This window comes from Eriocheir sinensis, chromosome 35 (assembly GCF_024679095.1).
Source record: "Eriocheir sinensis breed Jianghai 21 chromosome 35, ASM2467909v1, whole genome shotgun sequence".
Classification (NCBI taxonomy): Eukaryota; Metazoa; Arthropoda; class Malacostraca; order Decapoda; family Varunidae; genus Eriocheir; species Eriocheir sinensis.
This window is the reverse complement of record NC_066543.1, coordinates 14,311,229-14,336,228: the sequence shown is the minus strand read 5'-3', so window position 1 is coordinate 14,336,228 and position 25,000 is coordinate 14,311,229. Positions and strand designations below refer to the sequence as shown.

Here is a 25,000-nt window from a genome sequence, read left to right as displayed (position 1 = left end):
GTGTGTGTGTGTGTTCAAACCTCAATTAATAATAAGATCGAATTCCACTCAACATTATTAGCTCTCCGCGTGGCCTGTCAAAGCAACGAGAAGAGGGCGAACTGCGAGGCGATCCGGTAATTAGCGAGCATTTATTTAAGCGTGTGTGTGTGTGTGTGTGTGTGTGTGTGTGTGTGTGTGTGTGTGTGTGTGTGTGTGTGTGTGTGTGTGTGTGTGTGTGTGTGTGTGTGTGTGTGTGTGTGTGTGTGTGTGTGTAGTAATTAATGGTTAATATCAGTAGTATAGTGTTTATTTATTATTTGCAGCCGTTACGCTGAAAACGTACAAGTTACAAGAACTGGATGAATTCATTGTACGGAAAATTATACAGAATAGTGTGTGTGTGTGTGTGTGTGTGTGTGTGTGTGTGTGTGTGTGTGTGTGTGTGTGTGTGTGTGTGTGTGTGTGTCTCTCTCTCTCTCTCTCTCTCTCTCTCTCTCTCTCTCTCTCTCTCTCTCTCTCTCTCTCTCTCTCTCTCTCTCTCTCTCTCTCTCTCTCTCTCTCTCTCTCTCTCTGTCTGTCTTGTGGAAAACAAATACCACTTCCTTCACGGTATCACAAAGCAACCAGATACTGGAATATAACATAAAACTGGTTCACGAACATTTTAAACTTTCTCGTAAAAAAAAAAAAAAATATTGTGCACGGAGCTACATAAATCAATCCAGCAAAATCATAGCAACAAAGAAGAAAAAAGTAACATTAGTACCGTATATATTAACTTCAGTTACTTTTTTACTTTTTTCTTTCTCGTTTTTAAACTGAGGACGCAATAAATCAGTTTGCTTGTAAAGGGGAATGAATAAGGAACAAAAATGGAGGAAGGCAGCGAGGAAAGTTGAGAGGATGAGGGAGAGAGGGAGAGAGGAAACTTTTGTCTCGAGAGCTTAAAGCAATGTTCATATGAGGTAGCTATTTTGGGGTTGTGACAGAGGCCCGTATTTCCTGACGCTTCCCTAACTCACATCAACTGCAAAATAGGCCGAAAAGGATATTAATCGGGTTCTCATGGGTGCTTTTTTAGGTTCGTGGCACAGAAAAAGAGGTCAAACTACCACCAGGGTCACAAAGCTACCCTGGAAATTACCAAAACTCCTACGAAAGTTGCTAAATATATGTTTGGACACCGAAATGTTTAAAAGTATGTCCCTGGGAGATCGACTACCTGGCCCCGACGAGACTGAGAGGTTGAGAGAGGAGGTGATTGTGATGAAGGAGTTTGGGAGGCAGAGCGACTGGGAAGGGAGTGTTGATTGTCCTCTCCGCCTGTTCCCCCCCCCCCCTCGAACCCTTCCTTTCCTTCCTTCCAACCACCCGAACTCCACGCTCCCATCACCCTCTCTTTACTCTTGTCCCCATTCCGTGATCAACGTATGTCCTCAACCCTTCCTCTCCTTCCTCTCAGCCGCCCGAAGTCACAGCTCCCATCACCATCCCTTTCCTCGTGTCTCCACTCCTCGATCTACGTACGGCCTCCTCTTCCATGCTATTGTTCACGGTTTCCTTGTTAACAATTCCTATTTCCTCTATACTCTTCGTCTTTTTATTTTTCTTCTTCTTTTCCGTCGTACGCTTCGTCATCTTCGAATTTTCAAAAAGGGGGACAAGTCTCATCCAATAAACTATCGACCAATTAGCCTGACATTGATTGTTTGTAAGTTAATTCGCGACAATATGTTGAAATTCTTCGAAGAAAATAATATAATAAATAATTTGCAACATATTTTTTGGGGGTATTTTTGAGGTGTTCGATGAAAGCAGATCAGTAGATATCATATATCTGGATTTTCAAAAGGCATTTGATAAGGTCCCCCACCAACGATTGCTCAGCAAACTATTGGCGCACGGTATCTTAGGTAACATTCACAATTGGCTTGTGGACTGGCTCTGAGCGGAAACAGAGAGTAGTTCTAAACGGTGTTTCATCTAACTGGCTCGATGTCAGAAGCGGCGTACCTCAAGGATCAGTGCTTGGCCCCATGCTCTTCTTAATTTATGTTAATGATATCGATGATGGGCTCACTTGCAAAATATCAAAATTTGCTGATGACACAAAAATCGCTAGTAAGGTAACTACGACACTCGACGAGGAAGCATTACAATCAGATCTAGATCGACTTGCACGTTGGGTCAATCAATGGCAAATGAAATTTAACGTTGACAAATGTAAAGTGTTACACATCGAAAACAATAACAATCGCGTTCAGTACGTAATGAATGGCCAACAACTTTCTGCAGTAAGTAAAGAAAAGGATCTTGGAATCACTATTTCAAGCGATTTAAAGCCCGGTCAGCATTGTTCATAGGTAGTTAAAACTGCAAACAAATTGGTTGGCTTCATCGGACGAGTCTTGAATAATAAATCGGAAAAAAGTAATATTAAAACTGTATAACTCGCTGGTTCGACCCCATCTAGAGTACTGTGTACAGTTTTGGTCTCCCTATTACAGAAAATACGTAGAAAAGTTAGAACGGGTTCAACGGAGAGTAACAAAAATGATTCTTAGGTTGAGAAATTTATCTTATGAACAAAGGCTTACAGAAGTAAATTTATTCAGCTCATCAAAACGAAGAATGCGAGGCGATCTAATAGAAGTGTGTTAATGCGGAAGATTACTTTGCAACTGATCGATCAAATAGAACAAGAAGAAATAACAATTTCAAGATAAGAGGTAAAAGATTATCGTTGCACGAAGCCAAACACTTCTTCAATTGAATCGTTAATATTTGGAACTCTCTACCCTGTGACGTCGTTGATAATACAACAGTTACGGCCTTCAAGAATAGTTTAGACAAGTATTTTGAATCCAACCAGCAACTAAGATATTACTCATTGTCGTAATAACGTTAAGTTCTTTCGAATATTGGTGTCCTTATCCGTTTTTATCGCCCGGTTAGTGGTAGCAGTAATGGTAGTTCTTTCCTCTTTCCTACATAATTTCCATGCAGTTTTTCCATGCTGCATGGTTCTTTTTCCTTTCCTGCCAGCTTTGGCTGGAGGGATGAGGGGCTGGGGAGGAGCCTTCATCTTTGCTGTCCTTCATCTTCCACCTTTGATTAGACAGTTAGTGTAGATTGTCACAAACAGCCTCGCAAGGGCCATCTTGTCTGCTGTTGTTTGTTCTTCCTTTGTGTTCCTCCTCCTCCTCCTCCTCCTCCTCCTCCTCCTCCTCCACCCATTCGTTCTTCAATACTCAGACCTCGATAAAACTCTTTATGAAAGAAACTTCTCTCGAGAATTCCTTTAAACTTTTATTGTCTCCCTTTTTTTCTCTCTCTCGACGCGGGCCCTTCAACTTTTAAGCCTCGTTGCGTCCTCCTTCCCTTGGATGTGTTAATTAGGAAGAAATTTTCAATGGGTCATGCTCGCCTCTCTTGTAACTCTCGGTCGGTTGCAGATGCTGACTCGTCACCTTACTTACCTGCCTCCCTCACCTGTTACCTTCCATCTTCTCGTCTTTCTCGTTTACATTTCTTCCCAATTTTTGTTTGAGATAATTTCTCCCTCTATGTTCCATCGGCATTTGCTTCCACCACAATGTTTTCCTATTCGACCTACAAACTTATCTTCCTCCGGTTCAAATATATCACAATCCACCTTGAATTTCAATAAGTAAAGAGATCAAAAGAAGCAGAATCGTGTGTACGTGTGTGTGTGTGTGAGGTTAGAAAAGAGTTCTTGCCCATTTCAATAACACGTACAGAAGTTCAACCACGTGGGTGTCATTCTCTTCCTTCCTTCTTTCTCTTCTTTCGTTCCCTTGCCTTGATACCTCCCTCCAATCAACTCTTTACCTCATTCTCTTCTCATTTCCCTAGCGATTTATTATTCCTCTCATCTTTCTTTACTTTTGCATACTCTTCTTTCTTTCCTTATTTATTCCAGCCTTCCTTAATTCTTTTTCCCTCGTTAGCTCCTTTTTCTTTCCTCTTCCTCTTTTCCTTTCTCCTCCCGCCTTCCTTCACCCCCTCCCCCTCACTTTCCCCCTCCATTCTCATTTTCTCCCTCCTCTTCACTTTTCCCTTCCTCCCTCCTTCTCACCTCCTCCCTCCCTCTTTCACTTCCACTAGGTAATCAGTTTAAATATTCTTCTAAAAAAGTAGCTAACATTTGCATCACTTTCCTTCCTTTTAACGTAACAAGGGCATAAACGCTCTCTCTCTCTCTCTCTCTCTCTCTCTCTCTCTCTCTCTCTCTCTCTCTCTCTCTCTCTCTCTCTCTCTCTCTCTCTCTCTCTCTCTCTCTCTCTCTCTCTCTCTCTCTCTCTCTCTCTCTCTCTCTCTCTCTCACATCACAATTTGAAGATAAGTGGTAAAAGATTCTCGTCGCACGAAGATAAACACTTCTTCTTCAATCGAGTTGTTAATGTTTGGAACTCTCTACCCTGTGATGTCGTTGATAGTACAACAGTTACGGCCTTCAAGAATAGATTAGACAAATGTTTTGAATCCAACCAGCAACTAAGATATTACTCATTGTCGTAATAACGTTAAGTTCTTTCGAATACTGGTGTCCTTGTCTGCTTTTATCGCCCGGCTAGTGGTAGCAGTAATGGTAGCTCTTTCCTCTTTCCTACATAATTTCCATACAGTTTTTCCATGTTACATGGTTCTTTTTCCTTTCCTGCCAGCTTTGGCTGGAGGGATGGGGGGTGGGGAGGAGCCTTCGCCTTTGCTGTCCTTCATCTTCCACCTTTGATTAGACAGTTAGTGTAGCTTGTCACAAACAGCCTCGTAAGGACCAGCAGGTCTGCTGTTGTTTGTTCTTCCTTTGTGTACTTTGTGTTCTCTCTCTCTCTCTCTCTCTCTCTCTCTCTCTCTCTCTCTCTCTCTCTCTCTCTCTCTCTCTCTCTCTCTCTCTCTCTCTCTCTCTCTCTCTCTCTCTCTCTCTCTCTCTCTCTCTCTCTCTCTCTCTCTCTCTCTCTCTCTCTCTCAATCCCCCTGTTGTCGGCAAATATTGACTCCCTTCAGGATGAGGGTTACGAACTTCCATTATCACTCGACAGGAACCTCTTGTGACAGAATCCTAAGTGGGGGTGGAGGTGGTGGTGGTGGTAATGGTAGTGGTAGTGGTTGGGGTTTGGAGGCTGGTATTGGTAGTGGTGGTGGTGTTTTATTCGTTCTTAGTCCATTAATTTAAGGTAATGTTATCGACTCAATTTCTGCAGCATTTTTTCTTTTTATCAAGCGCAAGTTTTTAACTATAAGAGTACCTCCCGCCTCAAATCCTCTCGCCTCGAATTTCATTGCCCTGAATGGATTTTTATAACTTAGTGTAAGTATATAATATCCTTCGGTTAGAAAAAAATAATAATTACGGGTGAAGAATTTTTTTGACGCATTGTAGTAACTAAAACTCACACAACAATCCCGAGACAAAGCGGAATGTGAAGCGCAAACGTTATCGCAAACATCCTTCGCAAAGATTTTCTAAACCCCCAGGACAGTGATCGCCACCAGCGACTCGGTGGTGGCGCCCAACGCATCGTGCGGCTCACATCGGGCAGGCTAAAAAAAGTACGAAAAAAGATCTGAACTTTTGCCTTTTTTTACGTTCCTGGGCATTTCAATTAAACAATATGACTGACGGAGCTGCGGCTATACGCAGGAGAGAGGCCGCAGTATTTTATATATATTTAATATTTTTGTCGAATATTTGGTCATAACCAATAACCATCACTGCCATGTGACTTGGTGTGTGTGTGTGTGTGTGTGTGTGTGTGTGTGTGTGGTCAGAAGTGATCAAATTAGTTTACATATACGATCAAAAGCTAACAAAAACAAAACAGAGTAAAGAAAGAACAAGAACAAAACAGATATATTAATAAAACGCATCATTACACAGAACACCACCAACACAGTAGTATATACATTGCCACCAGCCATCCTTCCCTCTATCCCTCTCACCCTTCCGTTTCCACACATGACTCTCGCCCCAGCCACACCTGCGTCCCGGTCACTTCTTCCACGAGTTAATTACTTGTCTCTCTCACCTGCGTACCTTGATATGATAAGGAGGAAGGGGGCGGAGGGCGTGGGGCGGCGGGAGAACAAAACACTACCAAGGAGAAGATAACTACTCGTACTCACTCAATTCATGTTCCCCAGAAAACTCGAAGCCCTGGATTTGAGGGAAGCGGTTCGGAAGCAGTGAATGAGTGACACAAAAGCCACAAAGAAAGAACAAACAACAGCAGACCTGCTGGTCCTTACGAGGCTGTTTGTGACAAGCTACACTAACTATCTAATCAAAGGTGGAAGATGAAGGACAGTAAAGGCGAAGGCTCCTCCCCACCCCCCATCCCTCCAGCCAAAGCTGGCAGGAAAGGAAAAAGAACCATGCAGCAGCATGGAAAAACTGCATGGAAATTATGTAGGAAAGAGGAAAGAACTACCATTATTGCTACCACTAACCGGGCGATAAAAGCGGACAAGGACACCAGTATTCGAAAGAACTTAACGTTATTATGACAGTGAGTAATATCTTAGTAGCTGGTTGGATTCAAAATACTTGTCTAATCTATTCTTGAAGGCCGTAACTGTTGTGCTATCAACGACATCACAGGGTAGAGCGTTCCAAACATTAACAACTCGATTGAAGAAGAAGTGTTTAGCTTTGTATGACGAGAATCTTTTACCACTTATCTTCAAATTGTGATTTCTTCTTCTTCTATTTGATCGATCAATTGTAAAGTAATCTTCCGCATTAATATCACTGAATCCTTTAAACATTTCAAACACTTCTATTATAGATCGCCTCGCATTCTTCGTTTTGATAGGCTGAATAAATTTACTTCTTTAAGCCTTTGTTCATATGACAAATTTCTCAACCTAGGAATCATCTTTGTTACTCTCCGTTGAGCCCGTTCCAACTATTCTGTCTTTTCTGTAGTAGGGAGACCAAAACTGTACACAGTACTCTAGACGGGGTTTTAATATTACTTTTTCCGATTTATTATTAAAGACTCGTCCGCTGAGGCCAACCAATTTGTTTGCAGTTTTAACTACCTCTGAACAATGCTGACCAGGCTTTAAATCGCTTGATATAGTGATTCCAAGATCCTTTTCTTTACTTACTGCAGAAAGTTGTTGGCCATTCATTACGTACCGAACGCGATTGTTATTTTTTCTGATGTGCAACACTTTACATTTGTCAACGTTAAATTTCGTTTGCCATTGATTGGCCCAACATGCGAGTCGATCTAGATCTGATAGTAAAGCTTCTTCGTCGAGTGTCGCAGTTACTTTACTTGCAATTTTTGTGTCATCAGCAAATTTTGATACTTTGGAAGTGAGCCCATCATCGATATCATTAACATAAATTAAGAAGAGCATGGGGCCAAGCACTGATCCTTGAGGTTCGTCGCTTCTGACATCGAGCCAGTTAGATGGAACACCGTTTAGAACTACTCTCTGTTTCCGCTCAGAGAGCCAGTCCACAAGCCAATTGTGAATGTTACCCGAGATACCGTTTACTACGGAAGCCATGTTGCGAATTATTTATTATATTATTTTCTTCGAAGAATTTCACCATATTGTCGCGAATGATAGTCTCCATTAACTTACAAACAAAAAGGAAGGAACCCGAAGCCTCTGTCACCCCCCATCTTAAATGCTTCCCCCAATATTAGCAGGTCTCAAAGCATGTCATCCGTTTCTTCACCACTTGTTTCGCCTACTCAAACATAGCAACGTAAGTGATTCCAATGCAGTGAATGAGTGGAAGGGACCCGAGGCCTCTTTCAAGGTTTATCTGATAAGCTTCCCCCAACTTTAGCAGGTCTCAAAGCACGTCACCTGCTTCTTCACCACTGGTCTCGCCTCCTCGGGTACAGCAACGTGTGTGAATCGAAGCCTTCCCTGAAAGTGTGCCAGAGGAGATTGACACTGAGGCTTGGCGGAGGGTGCAGTGTCACGCCTTTGAGTTCGTCTCGCAGTGAGTTTGACGCTTCAAGTGGGTTACCGTGTTTGCAGGCCGACAGATGGCGCGTGTGCTGGTCCTTTGTGTGTGTGTGTCTGGAAGCGGATCATCACGTGTAACGAGTCTACATTAACACCGATTAGTTGAAAGAGATGTGATTTATTTCAAAATACAACACTTCCTCTCATGCTAGTTGCTCTCTCTCTCTCTCTCTCTCTCTCTCTCTCTCTCTCTCTCTCTCTCTCTCTCTCTCTCTCTCTCTCTCTCTCTCTCTCTCTCTCTCTCTCTCTCTCTCTCTCTCTCTCTCTCTCTCTCTCAGCACACACACGCGTCACACAGCTACTTAAAGGCTCACAGCTGCTCCATCAAACTTAAATGCTCACACACTCAACACCAATACGCCGCTACGCCCGTCACTGTCGTCATTAGCCTTGAACACAGAGGCGGAGGCAATAAATCCTTGACTCGGTGGCGCCATCCGATTTCTCAATTATTAACTTCAAACACTGGCAGTGCTCATTAAGTTGGACAGGGTACAAATTCCATTCCTTTAATATATATTTAAAGAACTCAACGATCACTTTCAGCCAATCAGCATTAATAAATTAGCTATGATAAATCGAAAGAGGAGGTGAAGGACGGGAGAGAATTGGTTCGTAAGGAGTGACAGATGCAGCCTCCCAGGACTCATAAGGTATTGAAATATTGCCAAGTAACGGACTCTCTGGACCCATGATTAAATGTCAATGCCCGTCGTCTATATTTCAGCAACCTTTGATTACACTTTTCAAACACTGCTAACTTTTATACTAAGACCTATTTCAATACGAGTGCTCATTTCCACTTTTCAAACAATTCTAACTTTTATGCCAAGACCATTTTCAATACGAGTGCTCATTTCCACTTTTCAAACACTTCTAACTTTTACACTAAGAGCACTTTCAATACGTAAGCTCATTTTCACTATTAAAACATTTCTAACTTTTATACCAAGACCAATTTCAATACAGTGCTCATTTCCTTTTCAAACACTTCTAACTTTTATACTAAGACCATTTTCAATACAGTGCTCGTTTCCACTTTTCAAACACTTCTAACTTTTATGTACTAAGACCAATTTCAATACAAGTAAGTGCTCAATTCCACTTTTCAAACACTTCTAACTTTTATGTACTAAGACCAATTTCAATACAAGTAAGTGCTCATTTCCACTTTTCAAACAGTTCTAACTTTTATGCTAAGACCAGTTTCAATACGAGTGCTCATTTCCACTTTTCAAACACTTCTAACTTTTATACTAAGACCAATTTCAATACGAGTGCTCATTTCCACGCTAATTAGTACTCTTGAAACTTATAAGAGTATATGTATTGTTGTTAGCGTCCTCGTGGCTCCCAGAATTATGAATATATCCACTTGCTACTCTGCTTCTCACCCACTTCTAACTTTTCAACTTAGACCAACTTCAGTCCGTACGCTTAGTTCCACGTTAAGTAATAATCTTTAAACTTAAAATGAGTCTATTGGCCGTATTACTAAACATTTCTTCGCCCAAGTACACCTATTTGACAAGGCTTTCATAGGAGTTTCGGGCATTTCCAGGTGCAGTTTTATGGCCCTTCTTTTGTGCCAAGAACCTAAAGAAACACTCATTACAACCCAATTGATCGCCTCTTTGACCTTTAGAAATAGCTGATATGAGAACCGCAAGTGTCAAATGATACCGCCCTACATATTTTGTCATGTACCGTCCATGAGTCTCCCAGAAGCATGAATCTCGCCACTTGCTTCACAAAGACACGCTTCATTACGCTAAGTTATAATCTTGAAACGTGATAACAAGTGTATATGTATTGGTATGTAGAATCAACGAAGCTCCCAGAAACATTAATCTACCCCACTCGCTTCTCTGTTTCGGCTCTGGTCCACATGCATCACGTCTGGCCATAACGATGACGCGGGCGGCGGGCGGTGTGGGCGGCCGAGCCATTCAGTGTGTCTCGTCCATCTCCTCGGCGGGGCTCCGGGTTCCCTTGCTTTATAAATGGTCAGGGATTTGTGTGTTGTATTATATGAAAACCCGTACTTTAAAACGGTAGAATATTCGCCGAAAATGAGGATATTTAAAATTATTACGTTAATTAGAGCATGGAATTAAAATGTCACGACCACAATTCTCTCTCTCTCTCTCTCTCTCTCTCTCTCTCTCTCTCTCTCTCTCTCTCTCTCTCTCTCTCTCTCTCTCTCTCTCTCTCTCTCTCTCTCTCTCTCTCTCTCATGCAGCCAACAAACACAACTATCACCATCAATACTGCCCGGCGCGTCACAGCACGCATAACCACGCTGCTCGCTGTCACGCCCGCCTCGCTGCGCCACTCCTCGGAAGCAGCGGCGACAGCAGATTGGCTGGGCTCCCACTTTGAAGCCACACTCGACATGCTTCCCAAAGAGCCTTGAAGCGCCGCTCTTTATGTCTGTCACCAAAAGGATGCCTATTAACTAGCCTGCCGCCAGTAATCGTTTATTTGGTCGTCAGCTTCACGAAAGACTAGAGCCCTATTAGCCTGTGTCCGTGTGCGTATAATGACATGCGGGTGAAATTAAGTAATATGACTCGGAGTGGCCAATTAGCATGCAGCGGCCCTGTCGGTGCACGAGTCTCCGGGTCACTGGCTCAGAAAGGTTTGTCACAGCGTTGCAACTTGATTCACATAAGGGAGCTATTTAGCGATTCAGCATCCGCGCTGCACATCCACTCCCCACTCCACTTCCTCCTTCAGTGTTGTCTATCACTAATTATGCAACATGAATAACACATCTTAACACCCTCCTCCTCCAACACTACTGAACGCAAGATACACTACACACGCCATGCACCTCCGCCAGTCATTTTTATCACCAGTAATAATCTAGTACGAAATTCGACCCCCTTCCTTTACATTCTTCATCCAAACATCTATAATTATTCATATATTACTGTACCCGATAGACCCATCCCTTTGTATACTTCAGGACCCTATGAAAAGCACCTCAATTCATCTCTATTAAAACACAAACACACCATAACATGACGCGACGTTCCAGTGGTGATGCGCCTCGCCACCACCAGCCAGGAGCTCCTCGACACGCCAACTCAGCTCCAGGCGTACAGTGAGGCGCCTAGAGTTTTCTTGCTCATGAGTTGCTTGTTCTTGGCCCTCCGGGAGTCCAAGGAAGCGCAGCTGAATAACAACAGGTCGAGACGTCGTGGAGAGCCTCGCACTATCCCTTCGAAGAGGAAATGTCTGGAGACAAAAGCAGCGACGCAATAATGATCGAGCATAAAATGAAATTCAGCACTGCACTGGAAATCAAGATGGCTCCTAAAGAGACAAAAGACGCGTCTGCTTCGAGGAATTTCTGCCCCGCGTCGCCTCCAGCCTCCGGGTTGCCCCAATGACGAGTCGAAGTTGTCGTGTCTCCCGAGAGTCAGGTAACGAGAAGCTGTCCTCCGCCGCTCCCTCTGACCTCCCCCTTCCTCCTCCCTTTCCGACAGCACGGAGCTCGCCGTCCTCAATTTGACGAAATGAGAATGAGGCAGGAAGAGAAAAAAACTGCTGATGAGTTCCTGATGTGTTCCACTTCCCGCCGCTGCAACGCCGCCATGTAGGGGCGCCGTCTATTAGTGCCACTCGAAAGTACCACAACCAGGAGTACAAATAATAATTACTACTGAAAATACTTCCTGTCACTGGGCACAGACGAGCGAGGCAGTACAGCACAGCACCGCACGCCCCGCCGCCGCACAGCCCTCATCGTGCCGCTGCCGCTGCTTCCGGGAACGGCAGAGGCGATAATGCGTCCCGGCGGGCGTCTCGCGATGTGTGGATCGGAAAGAATGTTGCCAAGCGATTCCTCAGACGACGGTAATGAGAACGAGGAGCACGTAACGCGAAACAAGACACAGCAATGTAATAAAGTGCTCTCTCTCTCTCTCTCTCTCTCTCTCTCTCTCTCTCTCTCTCTCTCTCTCTCTCTCTCTCTCTCTCTCTCTCTCTCTCTCTCTCTCTCTCTCTCTCTCTCTCTCTCTCTCTCTCTCTCTCTCTCTCTCTCTCTCTCTCTCTCTCTCTCTCTCTCTCTCTCTCTCTCTCTCTCTCTCTCTCTCTCTCTCTCTCTCTCTCTCTCTCTCTCTCTCTCTCTCTCTCTCTCTCCTATAAACATTCATTTGTTCGTCTGTGCCTTCCATGTCATTCTCTTTGTTCCCTCCTCTCCCTATTCTTTACGCCGCGCTAACTACTTACAACCAATTATTTCCTTGGTCGAATTTTCCCGCAACTCCTTTCAGGCTTCCCTCACGCCTTTTACGTACCACTATTAACGCCTCCCGTATTCCCTCAACGTTTTTTCAGCCTCTTCAGTGAATTTATATTTATGTTCCGCTCTCTTTATAGTGTAAGCTATTCATTATGTTATGTGCCCAGGAGTAGTACGTCGAGTCCAACTTTTAAGAAGCTTCTACCTTATTTGACTATTTGATCTTCTTAGCGACCCTTTTCAGATTTCAATCTTGGACTTCGAAGCCCTGAATACGTAGCTTTTACTCCCTTTCCCATTGCCTCTACTCAGTTTAATTATTCTACACCTAATGCGTCCCCTTCCTTCATCATGTCTCCCCGGCACACCTGTCCCCTTACCGGTATACCATTAAGACTCGCTCATATACATCCTTCATTACCTGCACCCTCTGATTTCCCTCCTCAATCTGTTCCTTTCACTCTGTTCCTTCCTCCTCTGTACCACTTTCATTCGCCCGTCCTCTTCCTTGTGCCCTCTGTCCCTTAATTAATTCATCCCCATTACACTTCCATCCGTCCTCTGCATCCTCTAACCCTTCATCCTTTCTTACCTTTTGTAACTCCAATCGTCCTATCCATCCTTTGACCTTTTCCTATTCACTGTTCCCACAGCACCCTCTTACCTTTATACTCCCCTCAGCCTCAAGCATCTCTTGTCCCCTCTGTCCCTTCCCAACACGTGTACTTGCTCTCCTCACATGTCAGACGTCGTTATCTTCCTCAAATCCTCCGAGGAAAAAAACTTGCTTATTTCTGGAAGATGAAAATATATCATCTCGTTCTTTCAAACTCACATCCCTTTCTCCAGCTTCTTGGAATCTTGCTCTTAACTTTCCTAGACCTGAGTGGACGATGATGTGTGGGAACGCTCATGTGTCTTGAAGACGGATTCCTCTTGTTTTGGAGTGATGCTTGTTCACACGTCATGATTCATAGTGTTGTTCGGTGCTACATTTCTCTTTCCTTTAATGTTCTAATTTTTTTCTTCAGATTTTCATTTTTTTTCGTTCATGGTTTTCACTACGATCTAACAGTTTCATTTTAGGTACTGCCCATAGCGCCGGTAGAGTTTTTTGAAGGACCTCTTCGACGACCCCAGACCGTTCGTTGCGCAGGCAAATTTTATTTATTGTGGCTGCCGTGATACGGGACTCTTGCCTGGCCAATGCTGCCCCCGGTGCTCCTCTTGACCCAAGTCGCTGAGGTTAGGGTTGACTGAGGATCTGGTGCCATGTGTTTTCACCTCAAAATCTTTACCCAGTGACTCCTCCCTTCCCTTGTACCTGTAAAACTTATATCCAATACCTTCAACCTCCAACGCACCAGTAAACCCATTCTTCCTGCTCTTCCTCATCTCTTCCTTTACCCATATAATTCTAACCAGTCTCAATATTTCTCAACTTCTTCCTCAATCATACTTCTATCCCGGATCCCTCCCATTGAACATATCCCTTCCCCTCTTCCAGCCAGCCTTCCTTCGTCTTTATATCCTCCCTTTTGTCACCCACGCGCTGGATCTAAGCAAACATTGACGGCTAAGATAAATGCGGGCCGTCCTGCCGCCTTCTCCCTCCAAGGATATATGATAGGAAAAAATAGACAGTGAAAATAATCCGGTTCGTCAATATGCCTCTGATTGCACTTTTAATAAAGAAACTGGGGATATATGACGCTGGATATTATTTTCCGGGAAGACTGGAAGAGAGCAGCAGGGGAGAGAGGGTGAATGGAGAAGTGAAACGAGAGGAGAGGAGAGAAAAGAGAAGCAGGAGAGAGGGTGAATGGAAGAGCGGAACAAAAGGAAAGAGAAGAGAAGAGAAGGGAGGTACGAGTTGCATGGAGTTATATACACGTTCAAACCACACGTAGCTCGGCCTCAGGAAATGTTGAAGGCAGTGGAAGTGTTGGTCGGTGAAGGCCATTCGACAATGTGATTTTTTTTTCTTGTATAGTAAAGGAGGCAGCTCCAGGGGAAAAAAAATAAAATAAAATAAAGAAGCCCGCTTATCGCTGCTCCTATGAAAGAGAGTAGGCTAGTAAGGAGTGGACAAAAGAGGTCAATATGAAGGGAAGCATAACGTAGAATACCTAGAAACAGGTACTAAGATGGAGCAGCGAATATTACTTCCTGCAGATAACGGAGACGCTCAAATGAAAAATGAGTTAGATGGGGTGGGACCATACCACTTCTATTCTTTGCAGCAAGCTTAAAATAAATTTCTAATAAGTTTAATTGAGGGATTCGTGGAATTCATATAGGAAATGAATGCCGCATTAATCTTCCATTTGCGGATGGTACTGTTCTTTTCAACTCAAGCATATAATGTAAGAACTAAGAATTTGTATATTTTGGACAAATGATACAAACAAACTTCTCCCAAGAAACGAAAATAAAAAGGAGTGTCAGACTAGGTTGGAGAGCTCTCGGAAAACAAGGTAATATGTTGGCAGGTTCCTCAGCGTTGTGCTTAAAGCGAAGTGTTGTCAATCAGTGCATTTTCCCTAATACGATAAAGGGGTCACAGACATTGAAAATAACAAGAACTCTGGAAAGGAAACTGTGAACTGCGTACAGGGGAATAGAGATAAACTGAAAAACATATGAAACGTCAATTGTCACATATGAAGGAGAGAGGCAAAAAGATGGACAAAAAGTGACAGACTAGACAATAACTGATACAAAAAGACCCCAAGGGAAGGCCGTTCAGCAGATGGTGCAATGAAAGAAGCTAACAGAAGGTGCACATCAAAATTGGACACTGGATGCTCTCGACAGATACGAATGGAGGCACTTGGAAGAGGCCTATGTAATGAAGTAGAATGATACAGGCTAAAGATAAAGGTGATGACAATGGTGATAAAAATTATGTTTGTACAGCTAGAGGAATTCATTAAAGAGATAGATAAGCTTAAGAAAACAGTCACCTTGTTCAGATAATATTTTAGGGTTGTAGCTGAAAGGAAAAAAAATAGCAAATGTATATGCAATAGATGCAAACACGATCGCCAGTTTTAAAAGGAGGTTGGATAAATTTATGGATGGGAAAGGGAGTTGATGAATGACTTATTTTGAAAAGCTATCATGTGTAAGCCGCATGACCTCTTTAATCTCAATATTCTTCTTTTTCCTTTTATAAGAGTGTGTGTGTGTGTGTGTGTGTGTGTGTGTGTGTGTGTGTGTGTGTGTGTGTGTGTGTGTGTGTGTGAGAGAGAGAGAATGAGAAACCTGAGAACTACGGCGAGTGTCTTGCTCATATTGTCTGGATACTGCTAATTTCTCCTCTGACAAACGACCCTTGAATAAAAAAAGAGTAAAGAAAAGAGTAAAAAAAACACTTGTATTCCATCCTAATAGCTCACACGGCGTCTAAGTTCATCATCTCAACTCTTTGATCCGAAACTGCAGAAAAATATACTGATGAAAAAATCGGAGAGGGCGTCTGAGGAGCCCGGGACGAAAAATACCTTGATTGAATTTGAAACAGCTAGCCAATTAAGGGGCGGCGTTACCTTGACTCAGATACCGACAGACAGACAGACACACATAGACAGACGGATAAAGAGATGTAAAAAATGATAGGCAGGCGGACTGAGAAAGGCAGAGACAGACACACACAAAAAAAACACTAATAGACAAGAAAGTAGGAGGGTAGAGAGAGACACAGACAGACAAACTGACAAACAAAATCAGACATACAGACACACTGGCAGACTGAGAAAAGACACAGACGACAAAAAGAGAAAATAAACACAAATAGATAAGAAAGGGGGAAGAGAAAGACAGAGACAAACTGGCAAACAAAAACAGACAGACAGACAGAAAGACGAACACATGGAAACACGAAAACAGACAGACGAACACACACATGAAAAAAAAAGAAATGATGACATATACAGACAGACAGGCAGACAAACGGACACACAGACAGAGGAACAGGCAAATTACAGACAGAATAACACACACACACACACACACACACACACACACACACACACGTCAAGGCGACATCAGAGGAATACTATCTTGATTGTCCCCCGGCGATGGAAATAAGCTCCTGCCTCCTGGGGATGGTGACACAGGAACCACCAAAAGCTGACTCGAGAGGAAACACAATGCCTGCCGTGAAGCTGAACTCTTACACGTAGCATCCCTCCAACTGCCTCACCGCCATCACCATCACCAAGAACAACAACAACAAAAAAATAATAATAAAAAGAAAAAAAATAGAATCATGAAAAGAACGCCTCACATCTTAATAATCTTTCCCCCTCAGGTCATAGAAACACATTTACTTTGACGCTTTTTTAACTTAATTCCATACTCTTAACATCACCCCAACTGCCTCACCACTGTCACCATTAATACAAATAATATGAGAATAAAATCATGGAAAAAGAGCGCCTCACATCTTAATAATCAATCTTCCTCTTCAGGTTATAGAAACACGATTACTTTGACATACCGTTTTTTTTTCTCTCTCTTAACTTAATTCCTTACTCTCATGCTCACTGCCTCATACATCACCATCAACAACAACAAAAAAAGACAAAATTAAATAAAAAAAAACGCCTCACATCATATTATTAATCTTCCCCCTCGAGTCACAGAAATACAATTACTTTGACTAAACGTTTTTTTTTTTTCGTTTATCTTTATTCCTTACCCTTAGCATCACTCTCTGCCTCAACACCATCACCATCAATACAAATTTAATGAAAAAAAAAAAAAGAGAACGCCTATGTTAACACTTCCCCTTTCACGTCATAAATATAATTACTCTGACAAATCGTTTAACCCGGTAGCTGCGGGGATCATGTTTCTTACAGGCCCCTCTAAGTGAGAAAAATGAGAAAAAAAATCATCACTCACGCAAACCATTTCTTAATATATATCAACGCATTTGTGATTCTTTTTCAACTTAATTTCTTTCGCTTAGCATCACTCTCTGTGCCTCCCACCATCACCATCAATACCGTCATCACCATAAAAAAATCATAAAAAAAAAGAACGCCACCTGTTAACACATAAATATAATTACTTTGACAAAACGGTTTTTTTTTAATCTCTTAACTTAATTCCCTAGAGCTTGTTATGCTCCATGCCCGTTTCTAAGTCTCTATTTTTCTCGTCCTTCGTTTGTTTTGTTAATCCTGTCCACCTACTGACCCTATTTCAATATTTGCTACATGATACTTTTCCCTTTTCAACTTTGAAGTTTAAAGTAATACCTCACAATAAGTACTTTTTCTCATACTTCTTTTTATCTATATTTTTATTAATCCTATGCACCTACTTACTCTATCTCATTCTTTGCTACGCGTGACTTTTTCCTTCTTAACTAACGACTCACAAAATATTCCTCAAAGTTCTTTTCCTCAAACTTTCTTTTTATAAATTTCAATCTTTTCTTCCTTCTATTCTTTTCCCTCTCTGCTTGTCCAACCCTCGGGCCTGTTTCTCCTCCTCCGGGTCGATTTCCTTTTGTTACAGCTTCTGCATGATATGTTTTGCGTTTTCCTCTCAACTCCTATAACTTTTCTCTATCATTCCTCCCTCTCTCTATTAATTGCGTTCCCTCTCTCTCTCTCTCTGTCTCTCATATTTCCTTTTAAAACTGCTCTTCTCTAAAGGTGATTGCTCCGTGAAATAAAAATACGTTCCTTGCCCTTTCTCGTATAAGCTCCTCACTTCCACTTCTCAGATTTTCCTTCTATTTTTCTTTCATTCTGCCTCCTCGCGCCTCCTCTGCCTCAAGGTCTCTCTCTCTCCCTCTCCCCTCCGCCCCCTCTCTCTCTCTCTCTCTTTCTGGGTTTTCTGACGTGGCTTGTAATCAGCGACGTGTAATGGAGAGTTCCGGTACAGCGAGTCTCTTGTGTCGCGAAGGTGCATCCGGGTGTGTGGGGAGGGCGCCTTTGTCCGCAGCATCGGCCCTCTTTCCTCCTCTTATCTTCTTCCTTATGCTTCTGTTGCTGCCTCCCCTTCCTGGTTGTCATGTTTGTGTTTCTCTTCCTCCTGTTTGTTTCTGTTCTTCCAGTTCTTCCACTGTTACTTCCTTATCCTCTTATTGCTGTTTGTCTCTGTTCCTTTTTTTCTTCCACCTATATTTTCTTCTTCTAGCTCTCCTCCTTTGTCTTCTTTTTTCTCTCACTTTCTTCGTTTTCATCCTTCCTTTTCTTACACCTTCCTTTCCTTCTCCACCTTCTGGTTATCCTTTTCTGTTTTCTCCTTCCTTCTCCTTTTCTTTTCCTATTTCTTCTTTCTCCTCTTGTGCTTCATCGTCGTCAAGGTCAGTTTTCTTTTCTTGTGGTCGTTGCTAATATCATTTCGTCTTCATCTTGTTTTATTACCGCCCGCAAAAAAAAAAAAAAATGCTGAAGGTATTGTTTTCAGTTGTGTAAATTGTTTTTATTTTTTTGTTGTTGTCTGTAACGCGATAACTTTTCAACCATTACAGCTAGGATGTTGAAACTTCATAGGTGGACAACTAATGGCCCCACAGAGGACAAGTACGATTTTCAATGTCAAAGGTCAAGGTCACCGAGGTCAAAAATAAAACTGGTACGAGTTTTGAGAAGTGAAACAGAGCAGGACCTCGCCCAAGACTTAATTTCATATTTTCACATTTTGAGTACTCCGACCAGAGGGTGTTGGCAGCAGGCGGTTTGCACTCGTTAGTGTCCAATGTCTAGTTTCTGTTTCTTATCATTATTACTATTCCCCTTCTCGTTATTTCTCCTTCGCTTCGCTGGTTGTTTTCTCGTCTTCGTGGCTTCCTTCCTCTTCCTGCTCCTTCCTTCACTGTCCAACTTATTGTCGTTTTCTTCCTCGTCGTCACTTTTCTCGCTTACGCTCACTTGACCTTCATTATCCCTTCCCTTTACTTTTCTCTCCATCCTCCTCCTCTTTCTCCTCAATCTTCCGCGAATCACTAATTTCGCTCATTTTGTTGCTGTGGTTGGTGATAATGATGATGATGGAAGAAGAAGAAAAAAAAAATAATAATAATAACAACAACAACAGCAATAATAATAATAATAATAATAATAATAATAATAATAATAATAATAATAATAATAATAATAATAATAATGATACTCCGTTTGTGTGAATGTGAGTGAATGTGAATGTGTGTGAATGTGTGTGTGTGTGTGTGTGTGTGTGTGTGTGTGTGTGTGTGTGTGTGTGTGTGTGTGTGTGTGTGTGTGTGTGTGTGTGTGTGTGTGTGTGTGTGTGTGTGTGTGTGTGTGTGTGTGTGTGTGTGTGTGTGTGTGTGTGTGTGTGTGTGTGTGTGTGTGTGTGTGTGTGGGTGTGCGTGTGGGTGTGTGCGTCATCCTATCTGGGGGAGGCTAGCTAGAACTTTTTTTTTTCACTCAAGATTTTAATAGTTTCCGCGGAAGGCAATTAGCTTTTTTTTTCGTCCCTTCCTCGACTTATTTTTCCCGGGCCGGCAGGAGTAATAAAAATAACAAATAGCTTTATGATCGTCAGGAAACCGGCGGGAAAGTCTACACAGGTAAATTAGGCGCGTAATGACCCTGTTAAGGTGAGGGAAAGGGAAGGAGGGGGGGAAGGGGACAGTGAGGGAGGAAGGGGCAAGGAGGGAGGAAGGTGACAGAGGTAGGGAAGTGGGTAAAGAAGGAGAGAAAGGGGCAAGAAAGAAGGGAATAATTATGCTCTCTCTCTCTCTCTCTCTCTCTCTCTCTCTCTCTCTCTCTCTCTCTCTCTCTCTCTCTCTCTCTCTCTCTCTCTCTCTCTCTCTCTCTCTCTCTCTCTCTCTCTCTCTCGGGTTGTGTGAAATAATTTATAACAACATATGAGAGAGAGAGAGAGAGAGAGAGAGAGAGAGAGAGAATAAAAAAAAAACGAATCCTTGAATACGAAATAAAAATAAGGAGTAGAGGAAATACCTGAGCGCGCCACGGGTAATTGGTGTGAGAAAAAATATATATACACCTGAACCAGTATGTTGAAAACGCATCTAACTGACAGGTAGACGAACACACGCACCTGGTAATATTAGAGCCATTTACTCGCAGGCTCTGAGGACCACACTCTCATTAAACCTTTCGTCGCTCAAGCTCACATATTTAACAAGGCTTTCGTAGGAGTTGCGGGCATTTCCAGGGGTAGTTTTATGACCCTGGTGGTAGTCTGCCCCTTCCTCTTTTTTTTTTTTTTTTTTATTTTTTTTTTTTTTAAAGCGGAGGATACGGTAAAAGGGCGTAAAAAAAAAAATAATGAAAAAAAAAAAAAGCCCGCTACTTACTGCTCCTAAATAGAGTAGAGTTGCCAAAAAGAGAAATCCTTTTCGGGAGGAGAGGTGTTCTGATACCCTGGTACCACGAACCTAAAAGAACACTTTGGATATAGTTGATGTGAGGGTGCAGGCGTCTAACAGTACTGATCCAAGACTTCCTATCCTTCATGTTTCCCTCCTTCCTTTTCACCCATTTAGAAAGCTGTCACGTTCCTCTCATCCCTGTAAAAACTCACTCATGCTCCCTCCGACGTATATATGTATGTAGGTTGACTGTCTCCTACTCATATAACTCTTACCGTATTTATATTTCCGTCTTGGGATATAATGGAGTTAGTTCTCAGCCTCGTCACGGAAACACTAAGCTCACCCTCTATCCCATATGTTCTCTCTTTCTTTCCTTCCCCTCCTCTCTATTTTCTTTCTCTCTCTCTTTTACACCTACACACACACACACACACACACACACACACACACACACACACACACACACACACTGACGTAAAAATAGATGGAATATTGACGTAGGTGTGTTGATCTCTTTATTGGATTATGACGAACGTAAGACTGATTCGATAGATAGATAGATAGATAGATAGATAGATAGATAGTGAGTGAGAAAGTGAGTGTGTGAGTGAGAGAAGCATGTCGGGGGTCACCTTAGGGAATCAACTTCGCCCCCACAAGAAGAATAGCAAAGTCTCCCATCACGGACACACACACGCGCGCGCGCGCACACACACACACACACACACACACACACACACACACACACACACACACACACACACACACACACACACACACACACACACATGTTTTCCCTGCCCCGCTCTCGCCCCGCCCGGTCGCTTTAGGTATATATATATCACTTCCCAACAGTTATTTTGATTTCTCCGTCCCTCGCCTCCCCTAACGCCCACTCCTCGCAGATTTCCTTTGCCATACCGCCAGCCCTAAACGCTTGCATGTCCTTGAATTCACTGCACGCCCGCCTGAGCACACGCCCTCCGCTTCCCCTAGCAGTTCCCCTCTATCCCCCGCTACACACGCCTGCCTCCTGTCCCTTCCATCTACCCGCCTGCACCCACGTCCTAGAGTACCGACCAGCACTTATGTTTAGTCAATTTCCTCGAACTCCTAATCCCTGTGCGGCCTTACATCCCTTCCTGTATGCACATAGTATCGTTCTCCCCACAGGACACCCACATAATCAGGTTTCTAGGGTGTGTCTCTCAGTCTTCCAACATGTATTGCCGTCTTTACCCATCCCACGCCTACCTTACTTAGTCTAACCTCTTAAACCTCACCTGCACATCATTAACCTATGCTCTTTCTAATGTAACATGACCAAACCATTACTGACACTTTCCTTTCACCATTCCAAACGCCTGCTAACCTAACCTAACCTAACCTAACTTTACCAAACCAAACCTAAGCCTCATCAACACTTCCCTCTTCCCTTTCCTTGTCCTTTCTAAGCTTACCTAACCTAACCCTCACCGACACTTCCCTCTCCAGCTTTCTTTCCCCCGCTAACGTAACCTAAAGTAACCTCGCAAACACTTCACTCCCCCGTTTCCTACCCCCCCCTAACCTAACCTAACCTAACCGGCCCTTCCCTCTCCCATTTCCTTGCCCGCGCTAATCACCCCCCCCCCCCCCACACACACACACCTGCCTCACTATATCCCTCTCCCTCCTCACCATACCTCTCCCCCTCCTCCCCGTCCGCACACCTAAACGCTTCAGATTATCGGAATGAAAGTGAAGCCAATTATTTTCAGGCGATATAATTAAGCAACACAAGGGACTCCGGGTATTGGCTGAGGTCTCGGCGGGCTTGGCTGCGTCGTGTAGCAAAATGGTAAACGGTGGCCGAAAATGAGTAGATGATTAAAGCTATAGAGAAAGTATTGGGAAAAGGCGGAGAAAATTAGTTTGTTGTTAGGTTGTTCTTTTTTGTATTTGTGTTTGTGTGAGGTTGTGGTTGTTTGTTGTGTGTGTGTGTGTGTGTGTGTGTGTGTGTGTGTGTGTGTGTGTGTGTGTGTGTGTGTGTGTGTGTGAGGGGAGAGATAGATAGATAAACAGATAAATGGATAGATAGATAGATAGATAGATAGATAGATAGATAGATGAATGAATGAATATAGAGAGAGAGAGAGAGAGAGAGAGCATAAAATATATCAAATAAATGAGGTAACAAATTCAATGTGTTCGTTATATAAACTCTCTCTCTCTCTCTCTCTCTCTCTCTCTCTCTCTCTCTCTCTCTCTCTCTCTCTCTCTCTCTCTCTCTCTCTCTCTCAGGTGACTTTTTGCCGTCAAGTTGTCGTGGACGAGAACCAAAAATCTCAAGAAAAATCTCCGGTTGTCATCTCTTAGAATGTGTGCGTGTTTGTGCGTGTGTGTATGTGTGTGTGTGTGTGTGTGTGTGTGTGTGTGTGTGTGTGTGTGTGTGTGTGTGTGTTCGTATACGGGTCAGTGGGCCTTTTGTTGGCTCCGTCTCAGTTCCTTTCTGCACCGGAGGCCGACAACCCCGCGCCGGACCCATGGGAGGAGACAACATGAATTTACAATGTGAGGAGGAACAGGACCGGCCGGGACGCAATGCAGCGGGGGGCGAGACAGTCGGAAAAAAATGAGGATGTGGAGTCGGCGGCGGAAGAGGAGGAGCAGGAGGATGAGGAGGATCAGAGGAGTGCCATGTAGACGAGGGAGCACAGTAGTAAGAGGAAATGAGGGAAAAGAAAAGGAGAAAGAAGAAGCAAGAAAGCGTAAGAGAAAGGACGAGACGAAGTTGAAGATGTAAAGAAGGTGAAAGAGAACGACGGATCAAAGACGGCTGACAAGGGACAAAGGAAAAAGAGGAGGAGAAAAAGGGAAAGAAGGAAGAGGAGCAGAAATAAAAGAGAAGATGAAGACACGAAAAAAGGAAATGTACGTCCGCTTCCCTCCAGCAAAAGGAAAAGGAAGGAAGGCTTGACCCATCACCTTAATGGTCGAACGGTAGAGGCGCAACACTAAAGGAAAAGAAATAAAAATGAAAACAGAAACAAAAGAGGAGTGAATGGAGGGAAGGTGGCTGCTCAAAAACAAAAAAAAAAAAAAACATGGTAGTCAATCCTGTGAGAGAGAGAGAGTGGAGGGAATTCCATTAAGGAGAGTGAGAGTGGGAGCGAAGATACTGGCACCCGGTACCCCATCATCCCAGGGCATGAAACTGGACACTCAGCTTCTGTCCCTCACTTTTTTCTTTCTCTCTTTCCCTCTCTTTCTCTTTCTGTCCCTAACACACCCACACCAACACCTGCACACCCACACCCACACCCACACTAAAAAGTCACCAAGCGGCTTAACAGAGTGTCCTTTTAGCTATCGGTGTGAAGATGCTCCTTACACGCCTGACACCAAGTCCAGGTGGAAGGAGGCTAAAAGGAGACTAACACCCGCATTATCAAACGTTTAGGACTCCTGTTACGAACGTTTTTTCAAGGCCAGAGAGGAGCTACATCGGGTTGTCATGAGAGTGATTTCCGTTCACAGCAGCGCAGAAGCGTTGAAAAACTACCGCCGGGCTCAGGAAACCACCCATGGAAACCTTATAACTTCAGCGAGAGCCTTTTAAATAGACGGACCAAGGCTTGGAAGAGTTTAATTATGTATGGACCTAAGAGGAGAATAAGAAGAGCCTAAGAGGAGCCTGCGAAGAGCGATGGACCGCCAGTGTTAAGGATTGTGAGTACGGATTGAGGGTCAGTAATCTCAGAAGCTTCCACCACATGTCAACAATTTCCAAAAGCCGAAAAGAAGGTTGATCGGGTTTTCATGAGTGTTTTTTCACGTTCATGGTGTAGAAGAAGGGTCAAACTACCACCAAGGTCATAAAAGTACCCCAGGAAATGCCCGAAACGCCTATGAGACCCTTGTCAAATGTCTTCTTTCTCTCACGCCAACTACTTCCAAAGATCGAAAAGAAGACTGATCGGGTTACCATGAGTATTTCTTTACGTTCATGGTGTAGAAGAAGGGTCAAACTAAAATCAGGGTCATAAAAGTACCCCTGGAAGTGCCTCGAGCTCCTACGAAACCCTTGTCAAATGTGTTCTTCCTCTCACGTCAGTCCGGTTTTCATGAGTGTTTTTCAACGTTCATGGTGCAGAAGAAGGGTCAAACAAAAATCGGGGTCATAAAGGTACCCCTGGAAATGCCCCAAACTCCTACGAAACACTTGTCAAACGTGTGTGATTGGGGACCGAAAAGATTAGCCTGACATCCCCGCAGCCACTTCCTGTTAAATCTCTCAATCACTTTGCCCGTCTTACTGTTTCTCCGTTAGTGAGGAGAAATACTAAACACACGTCAATATGCTTCAGGCCTTCCTCGTCAGTCTGCTTGTTTTGTCTAGTGTCTGTCTGTGGGGAACAAACACGAAACAAACATGTATA

General features: G+C 43.3%; 1 protein-coding gene and 1 long non-coding RNA gene across 2 annotated transcripts in view; one reads left to right on the top strand and one right to left on the bottom strand.

Annotated features, from left to right (window-relative positions):
- The window catches only part of LOC127007457 (uncharacterized), a 196,161-nt gene that overhangs the window by 55,940 nt on the left and 115,221 nt on the right, over positions 1-25,000 (bottom strand). The gene's annotated exons all lie outside the window — the stretch shown is intronic.
- Positions 1-25,000, top strand: part of LOC127007456 (neural cell adhesion molecule 2-like) — a 164,989-nt gene that overhangs the window by 63,971 nt on the left and 76,018 nt on the right. The gene's annotated exons all lie outside the window — the stretch shown is intronic.